We start from the raw sequence: 8,733 nt of genomic DNA on the forward strand, positions 1-8,733 counted from the left end.
CTCGGCCAAAGTCAAAGCCATCAAAAGGCATGGCATACCATCAAGGCAAGGGACTTGCACCACATACCCCTAGGCTTGCAAAAATTGATCCTCGCTAAAGGCCAAAACAAATAAGAAGGACTAAAGAGCACTCGGAAATGGAGATACCATCATAGGAAATGAAATTGAAGGAGAAAAAAAAAAAAAAGTGGGAAATTGAGTGACTACGAGAAAGTGGTCTGGGTGGAAATGATGTACAGTACAAAGGACCAAAAGGGGCCAAAACTAACCTGACAGCTGTTGAAAAAGCAGGGGAAAAATCAAGGAGGCAGACACAACTTGGAGGGGAAGATATGAAGGACATGGCGTCGATAATTAAATAAATGAAAAAAAAAAAAAAAAATCTCGACCACAGTCAAAGCCATCAAAAGGCATGGCATACCATCAAGGCAAGGGACTTGCACCACATACTTCTAGGCTTGCGAAAATTGATCCCCGCTGAAGGCCAAAACAAATAAGAAGGACTAAGGAGCACTCGGAAATGGAGATACCACCAATGGAATGGGAAATTGAAGGAGAAAAAAAAAAAAAGTGGGAAATTGAGTGACTACGAGAAAGTGGTCTGGGTGGAAATGATGTACAGTACAAAGGACCAAAAGGGGCCAGAACTAACCTGACAGCTGTTGCAAAAGCAGGGGAAAAATCAAGGAGGCAGACACAACTTGGAGGGGAAGATATGAAGGACATGGCATGGATACTTAAAAAAATGAAAAAAAAAAAACAAATCTCGGCCAAAGTCAAAGCCATCAAAAGGCATGGCATACCATCAAGGCAAGGGACTTGCACCAAAGCTTGCCCCCTTGGTTCCCATTGAAATCGCAAGATTTCGTTTCCCGTCCCGAAATGAAATTTCCTTTCGGGACGGGAAACGAAATCTTGCGACCCTGAAAAGAAAGGCTCACAAACACTCCGGAAAGAAAATATGATCGAAAGAAATGCAATTGAAAACAATCCTGAAAAGACCAGAAAATGGGGAGATGTAATGACAGAAAGAAAGTGGTCTGGGCGGAAATGAGGTGCAGTGCAATGGACCAAAACGGGCCAGAACTAACCTGACAGCTGTTGCAAAAGCAGGGGAAAAATCAAGGAGGCAGACACAACTTGGAGGGGAAGATATGAAGGACATGGCGTGGATATTTAAAAATATGAAAAAAAAAAAAAAAATCTCGACCACAGTCAAAGCCATCAAAAGGCATGGCATACCATCAAGGCAAGGGACTTGCACCACATACCCCTAGGCTTGCAAAAATTGATCCCCACTGAAGCCAAAACAAATAGGATGCACTAAGGAGCACTCGGAAATGGAGATACCATCATAGGAAATGAAATTGAAGGAGAAAAAAAAAAAAAGGGGGAAATTGAGTGACTACGAGAAAGTGGTCTGGGTGGAAATGATGTACAGTGCAAAGGACCGAAAGGGGCCAGAACTAACCGGACAGCTGTTGCAAAAGCAGGGGAAAAATCAAGGAGGCAGACACAACTTGGAGGGGAAGATATGAAGGACATGGCATCGATAGTTAAAAAAGAAAAAAAAAAAAAGAAAAAAATCTGGGCGAAAGTGAAAGCCATCAAAAGGCATGGCATGCCATCGAGGGCAGGGACACTGAGGACATACACCAAGGCTTGTCAAAATTGATCCCCGCTAAAGGCCAAAAAAGAAGAGAAGGACTTGCGAACACTCTGGAATGCAGATACCATCAAAGGAAATGAAATTGGGAAAAAAAAAAAAAAGAAAATGGAGAAATTTGGTGACTCCAAGAAAGTGGTCTGGGTGGAAATGAGGCGCAGTGCAAAGGACCAAAAGGGGCCAGAACTAACCTGACAGCTGTTGCAAAAGCAGGGGAAAAATCAAGGAGGCAGACACAACATGGAGGGGAAGATATGAAGGACATGGCATGGATACTTAAAAAAATGAAAAAAAAAAAAAAAAATCTCGGCCAAAGTCAAAGCCATCAAAAGGCATGGCATACCATCAAGGCAAGGGACTTGCACCACATACCCCTAGGCTTGCAAAAATTGATCCTCGCTAAAGGCCAAAACAAATAAGAAGGACTAAGGAGCACTCGGAAATGGAGATACCATCATAGGAAATGAAATTGAAGGAGAAAAAAAAAAAAAAGTGGGAAATTGAGTGACTACGAGAAAGTGGTCTGGGTGGAAATGATGTACAGTGCAAAGGACCGAAAGGGGCCAGAACTAACCAGACAGCTGTTGCAAAAGCAGGGGGAAAATCAAGGAGGCAGACACAACATGGAGGGGAAGATATGAAGGACATGGCGTGGATACTTAAAAAAATGAAAAAAAAAAAAAATCTCGGCCAAAGTCAAAGCCATCAAAAGGCATGGCATACCATCAAGGGCAGGGACTTGCACCAAAGCTTGCCCCCTTGGTTCCCATTGGAATCGTAAGATTTCATTTCCCATCCCGAAATGAAATTTCCTTTCGGGACGGGAAACGAAATCTTGCGACCCTGAAAAGAAAGGCTCACGAACACTCCGGAAAGAAGATATGATAAAAAGAAATGCAATTGAAAACAACCCTGAAAAAACTAGAAAATGGGGAGATGTAATGACAGAAAGAAAGTGGTCTGGGCGGAAATGAGGTGCAGTGCAAAGGACCAAAAGGGGCCAAAACTAACCTGACAGCTGTTGAAAAAGCAGGGGAAAAATCAAGGAGGCAGACACAACTTGGAGGGGAAGATATGAAGGACATGGCGTCGATAATTAAATAAATGAAAAAAAAAAAAAAAATTTCGACCACAGTCAAAGCCATCAAAAGGCATGGCATACCATCAAGGCAAGGGACTTGCACCACATACTTCTAGGCTTGCGAAAATTGATCCCCGCTGAAGGCCAAAACAAATAAGAAGGACTAAGGAGCACTCGGAAATGGAGATACCACCAATGGAATGGGAAATTGAAGGAGAAAAAAAAAAAAAGTGGGAAATTGAGTGACTACGAGAAAGTGGTCTGGGTGGAAATGATGTACAGTACAAAGGACCGAAAAGGGCCAGAACTAACCTGACAGCTGTTGCAAAAGCAGGGGAAAAATCAAGGAGGCAGACACAACTTGGAGGGGAAGATATGAAGGACATGGCATGGATACTTAAAAAAATGAAAAAAAAAAAACAAATCTCGGCCAAAGTCAAAGCCATCAAAAGGCATGGCATACCATCATGGGCAGGGACTTGCACCACATGCCCCTACGCTTGCAAAAACTGATCCCCACTGAAGCCAAAACAAATAGGATGGACTAAGGTGCACTCTGAAATGCAGATTCCACCAATGGAATGGGAAATTGAAGGAGAAAAAAAAAAAAAGTGGGAAATTGAGTGACTACGAGAAAGTGGTCTGGGTGGAAATGATGTACAGTGCAAAGGACCGAAAGGGGCCAGAACTAACCTGACAGCTGTTGCAAAAGCAGGGGAAAAATCAAGGAGGCAGACACAACTTGGAGGGGAAGATATGAAGGACATGGCATGGATACTTAAAAAAATGAAAAAAAAAAAACAAATCTCGGCCAAAGTCAAAGCCATCAAAAGGCATGGCATACCATCAAGGCAAGGGACTTGCACCAAAGCTTGCCCCCTTGGTTCCCATTGAAATCGCAAGATTTCGTTTCCCGTCCCGAAATGAAATTTCCTTTCGGGACGGGAAACGAAATCTTGCGACCCTGAAAAGAAAGGCTCACAAACACTCCGGAAAGAAAATATGATCGAAAGAAATGCAATTGAAAACAATCCTGAAAAGACCAGAAAATGGGGAGATGTAATGACAGAAAGAAAGTGGTCTGGGCGGAAATGAGGTGCAGTGCAATGGACCAAAACGGGCCAGAACTAACCTGACAGCTGTTGCAAAAGCAGGGGAAAAATCAAGGAGGCAGACACAACTTGGAGGGGAAGATATGAAGGACATGGCGTGGATATTTAAAAATATGAAAAAAAAAAAAAAAATCTCGACCACAGTCAAAGCCATCAAAAGGCATGGCATACCATCAAGGCAAGGGACTTGCACCACATACCCCTAGGCTTGCAAAAATTGATCCCCACTGAAGCCAAAACAAATAGGATGCACTAAGGAGCACTCGGAAATGGAGATACCATCATAGGAAATGAAATTGAAGGAGAAAAAAAAAAAAAGGGGGAAATTGAGTGACTACGAGAAAGTGGTCTGGGTGGAAATGATGTACAGTGCAAAGGACCGAAAGGGGCCAGAACTAACCAGACAGCTGTTGCAAAAGCAGGGGGAAAATCAAGGAGGCAGACACAACATGGAGGGGAAGATATGAAGGACATGGCGTGGATACTTAAAAAAATGAAAAAAAAAAAAAATCTCGGCCAAAGTCAAAGCCATCAAAAGGCATGGCATACCATCAAGGGCAGGGACTTGCACCAAAGCTTGCCCCCTTGGTTCCCATTGGAATCGTAAGATTTCATTTCCCATCCCGAAATGAAATTTCCTTTCGGGACGGGAAACGAAATCTTGCGACCCTGAAAAGAAAGGCTCACGAACACTCCGGAAAGAAGATATGATAAAAAGAAATGCAATTGAAAACAACCCTGAAAAAACTAGAAAATGGGGAGATGTAATGACAGAAAGAAAGTGGTCTGGGCGGAAATGAGGTGCAGTGCAAAGGACCAAAAGGGGCCAAAACTAACCTGACAGCTGTTGAAAAAGCAGGGGAAAAATCAAGGAGGCAGACACAACTTGGAGGGGAAGATATGAAGGACATGGCGTCGATAATTAAATAAATGAAAAAAAAAAAAAAAATCTCGACCACAGTCAAAGCCATCAAAAGGCATGGCATACCATCAAGGCAAGGGACTTGCACCACATACTTCTAGGCTTGCGAAAATTGATCCCCGCTGAAGGCCAAAACAAATAAGAAGGACTAAGGAGCACTCGGAAATGGAGATACCACCAATGGAATGGGAAATTGAAGGAGAAAAAAAAAAAAAGTGGGAAATTGAGTGACTACGAGAAAGTGGTCTGGGTGGAAATGATGTACAGTACAAAGGACCGAAAAGGGCCAGAACGAACCTGACAGCTGTTGCAAAAGCAGGGGAAAAATCAAGGAGGCAGACACAACTTGGAGGGGAATATATGAAGGACATGGCATGGATACTTAAAAAAATGAAAAAAAAAAAACAAATCTCGGCCAAAGTCAAAGCCATCAAAAGGCATGGCATACCATCATGGGCAGGGACTTGCACCAAAGCTTGCCCCATTGATTCCCATTGAAATCGTAAGATTACATTTCCCGTCCCGAAAGGAAATTTCCTTTCGGGACGGGAAACGAAATCTTGCGACCCTGAAAGGAAGGCTCACAAAAACTCTGGAAAGAAGATATGATCGAAAGAAATGCAATTGAAAAAGCCACCAAAAAAAACAGAAAATGGGGAGATGTAATGACAGAAAGAAAGTGGTTTGGGTGGAAAGGAGGTGCAGTGCAAAGGACCAAATGGGCCAAAACTAACCTGACAGCTGTTGCAAAAGCAGGGGAAAAATCAAGAAGGCAGACACAACTTGGAGGGGAAGATATGAAGGACATGGCATGGATAATTAAATAAAATGAAAAAAAAAAAAAAAATCTCCACCACAGTCAAAGCCATCAAAAGGCATGGCATACCATCAGGGCAAGGGTCTTGCACCACATACTTCTAGGCTTGCAAAAATTGATCCCCGCTGAAGGCCAAAACAAATAAGAAGGACTAAGGAGCACTCGGAAATTGAGATACCATCATAGGAAATGAAATTGAAGGAGAAAAAAAAAAAAGTGGGAAATTGAGTGACTACGAGAAAGTGTTCTGGGTGGAAATGATGTACAGTGCAAAGGACCGAAAGGGGCCAGAACTAATCTGACAGCTGTTGCAAAAGCAGGGGGAAAATCAAGGAGGCAGACACAACTTGGAGGGGAAGATATGAAGGACATCTCGTGGATACTTAAAAAAACGAAAAAAAAAAAAATCTCGGCCAAAGTCAAAGCCATCAAAAGGCATGGCATACTATCAAGGGCAGGGACTTGCACCAAATCTTGGCCCATTGATTCCCATTGAAATCGCAAGATTTCGTTTCCCGTCCCGAAAGGAAATTCATTTCCTTTCGGGATGGGAAACGAAATCTTGCGACCCTGAAAAGAAAGGCTCACAAACACTCCGGAAAGAGATATGATCGAAAGAAATGCAATTGAAAAAAGCCACCAAAAAACCAGAAAATGGGGAGATGTAATGACTGAAAGAAAGTGGTCTGGGCAGAAAGGAGGTGCAGTGCAAAGGACCAAAAGAGGCCAAAACTAACCTGACAGCTGTTGCAAAAGCAGGGGAAAAATCAAGGAGGCAGACACAACTTGGAGGGGAAGATATGAAGGACATGGTGTGGATACTTAAAAAAATGAAAAAAAAAAAAAATCTCGGCTAAAGTCAAAGCCATCAAAAGGCATGGCATACCATCAAGGCACGGGACTTGCACCACATGCCCCTACGCTTGCAAAAACTGATCCCCACTGAAGCCAAAACAAATAGGATGGACTAAGGTGCACTCTGAAATGCAGATTCCACCAATGGAATGGGAAATTGAAGGAGAAAAAAAAAAAAAGTGGGAAATTGAGTGACTACGAGAAAGTGGTCTGGGTGGAAATGATGTACAGTGCAAAGGACCGAAAGGGGCCAGAACTAACCTGACAGCTGTTGCAAAAGCAGGGGAAAAATCAAGGAGGCAGACACAACTTGGAGGGGAAGATATGAAGGACATGGCGTGGATACTTAAAAAAATGAAAAAAAAAAAAAAATCTCGACCACAGTCAAAGCCATCAAAAGGCATGGCATACCATCAAGGCAAGGGACTTGCACCAAATCTTGCCCCATTGATTCCCATTGAAATCGCATGACTTCGTTTCCCGTCCCGAAAGGAAATTTCATTTCCTTTCGGGACGGGAAACGAAATCTTGCGACCCTGAAAAGAAAGACTCACAAACACTCCGGAAAGAAGATATTGTCAAAAGAAATGCAATTGAAAAAAGCCACCAAAAAAACAGAAAATGGCGACATGTAATGACTGAAAGAAAGTGGTCTGGGGAGAAAGGAGGTGCAGTGCAAAGGATCAAAAGAGGACAAAACTAACCTGACAGCTGTTGCAAAAGCAGGGGGAAAATCAAGGAGGCAGACACAACTTGGAGGGGAAGATATGAAGGACATGGCGTGGATAATTAAAAAAATGAAAAAAAAAAAAAATCTCAGCCAAAGGCAAAGCCATCAAAAGGCATGGCATACCATCACGGCAAGGGTCTTGCACCACATACTTCTAGGCTTGCGAAAATTGATCCCCGCTGAAGGCCAAAACAAATAGGAAGGACTAAGGAGCACTCAGAAATGGAGATACCATCATAGGAAATGAAATTGAAGGAGAAAAAAAAAAAAAGTGGGAAATTGAGTGACTACGAGAAAGTGTTCTGGGTGGAAATGATGTACAGTGCAAAGGACCGAAAGGGGCCAGAACTAACCTGACAGCTGTTGCAAAAGCAGGGGGAAAATCAAGGAGGCAGACACAACTTGGAGGGGAAGATATGAAGAACATGGCGTGGATACTTAAAAAAATGAAAAAAAAAAAAAAAATCTCGGCCAAAGTCAAAGCCATCAAAAGGCATGGCTACTATCAAGGGCAGGGACTTCCCCCAAATCTTGCCCCCATGATTCCCATTGAAATCGCAAGATTTCGTTTCCCGTCCCAAAAGGAAATTTCATTTCCTTTCGGGACGGGAAACGAAATCTTGCTACCCTGAAAGAAAGGCTCACAAACACTCCGGAAAGAGATATGATCGAAAGAAATGCAATTGAAAAAAGCCACCAAAAAACCAGAAAATGGGGAGATGTAATGACTGCAAGAAAGTGGTCTGGGCGGAAAGGAGCTGCAGTGCAAAGGACCAAAACGGGCCAAAACTAACCTGACAGCTGTTGCAAAAGCTGGGGAAAAATCAAGGAGGCAGACACAACTTGGAGGGGAAGCTATGAAGGACATGGCATGGATATTTAAAAAAATGAAAAAAAAAAAAAAAATCTCGACCACAGTCAAAGCCATCAAAAGGCATGGCATACCATCACGGCAAGGGACTTGCACCACATACTTCTAGGCTTGCGAAAATTGATCCCCGCTGAAGGCCAAAACAAATAAGAAGGACTAAGGAGCACTCGGAAATGGAGATACCATCATAGGAAATGAAATTGAAGGAGAAAAAAAAAAAAAAGTGGGAAATTGAGTGACTACGAGAAAGTGTTCTGGGTGGAAATGATGTACAGTGCAAAGGACCGAAAGGGGCCAGAACTAATCTGACAGCTGTTGCAAAAGCAGGGGGAAAATCAAGGAGGCAGACACAACTTGGAGGGGAAGATATGAAGGACATGGCGTGGATACTTAAAAAAATGAAAAAAAAAAAAAATCTCGGCCAAAGTCAAAGCCATCAAAAGGCATGGCATACCATCAAGGGCAGGGACTTGCACCAATGCTTGGCACCTTGGTTTCCATTGAAATCGCAAGATTTCATTTCCCGTCCCGAAATTCATTTCCTTTCGGGACGGGAAACGAAATCTTGCGACCCTGAAAAGAAAGGCTCACAAACACTCCGGAAAGAAGATATGATCGAAAGAAATGCAATTGAAAAAAACCCTGAAAAAGCCAGAAAATGGGGAGATGTAATGACAGA

Source organism: Haemorhous mexicanus, chromosome 3 (assembly GCF_027477595.1).
Source record: "Haemorhous mexicanus isolate bHaeMex1 chromosome 3, bHaeMex1.pri, whole genome shotgun sequence".
Taxonomy (NCBI): Eukaryota; Metazoa; Chordata; class Aves; order Passeriformes; family Fringillidae; genus Haemorhous; species Haemorhous mexicanus.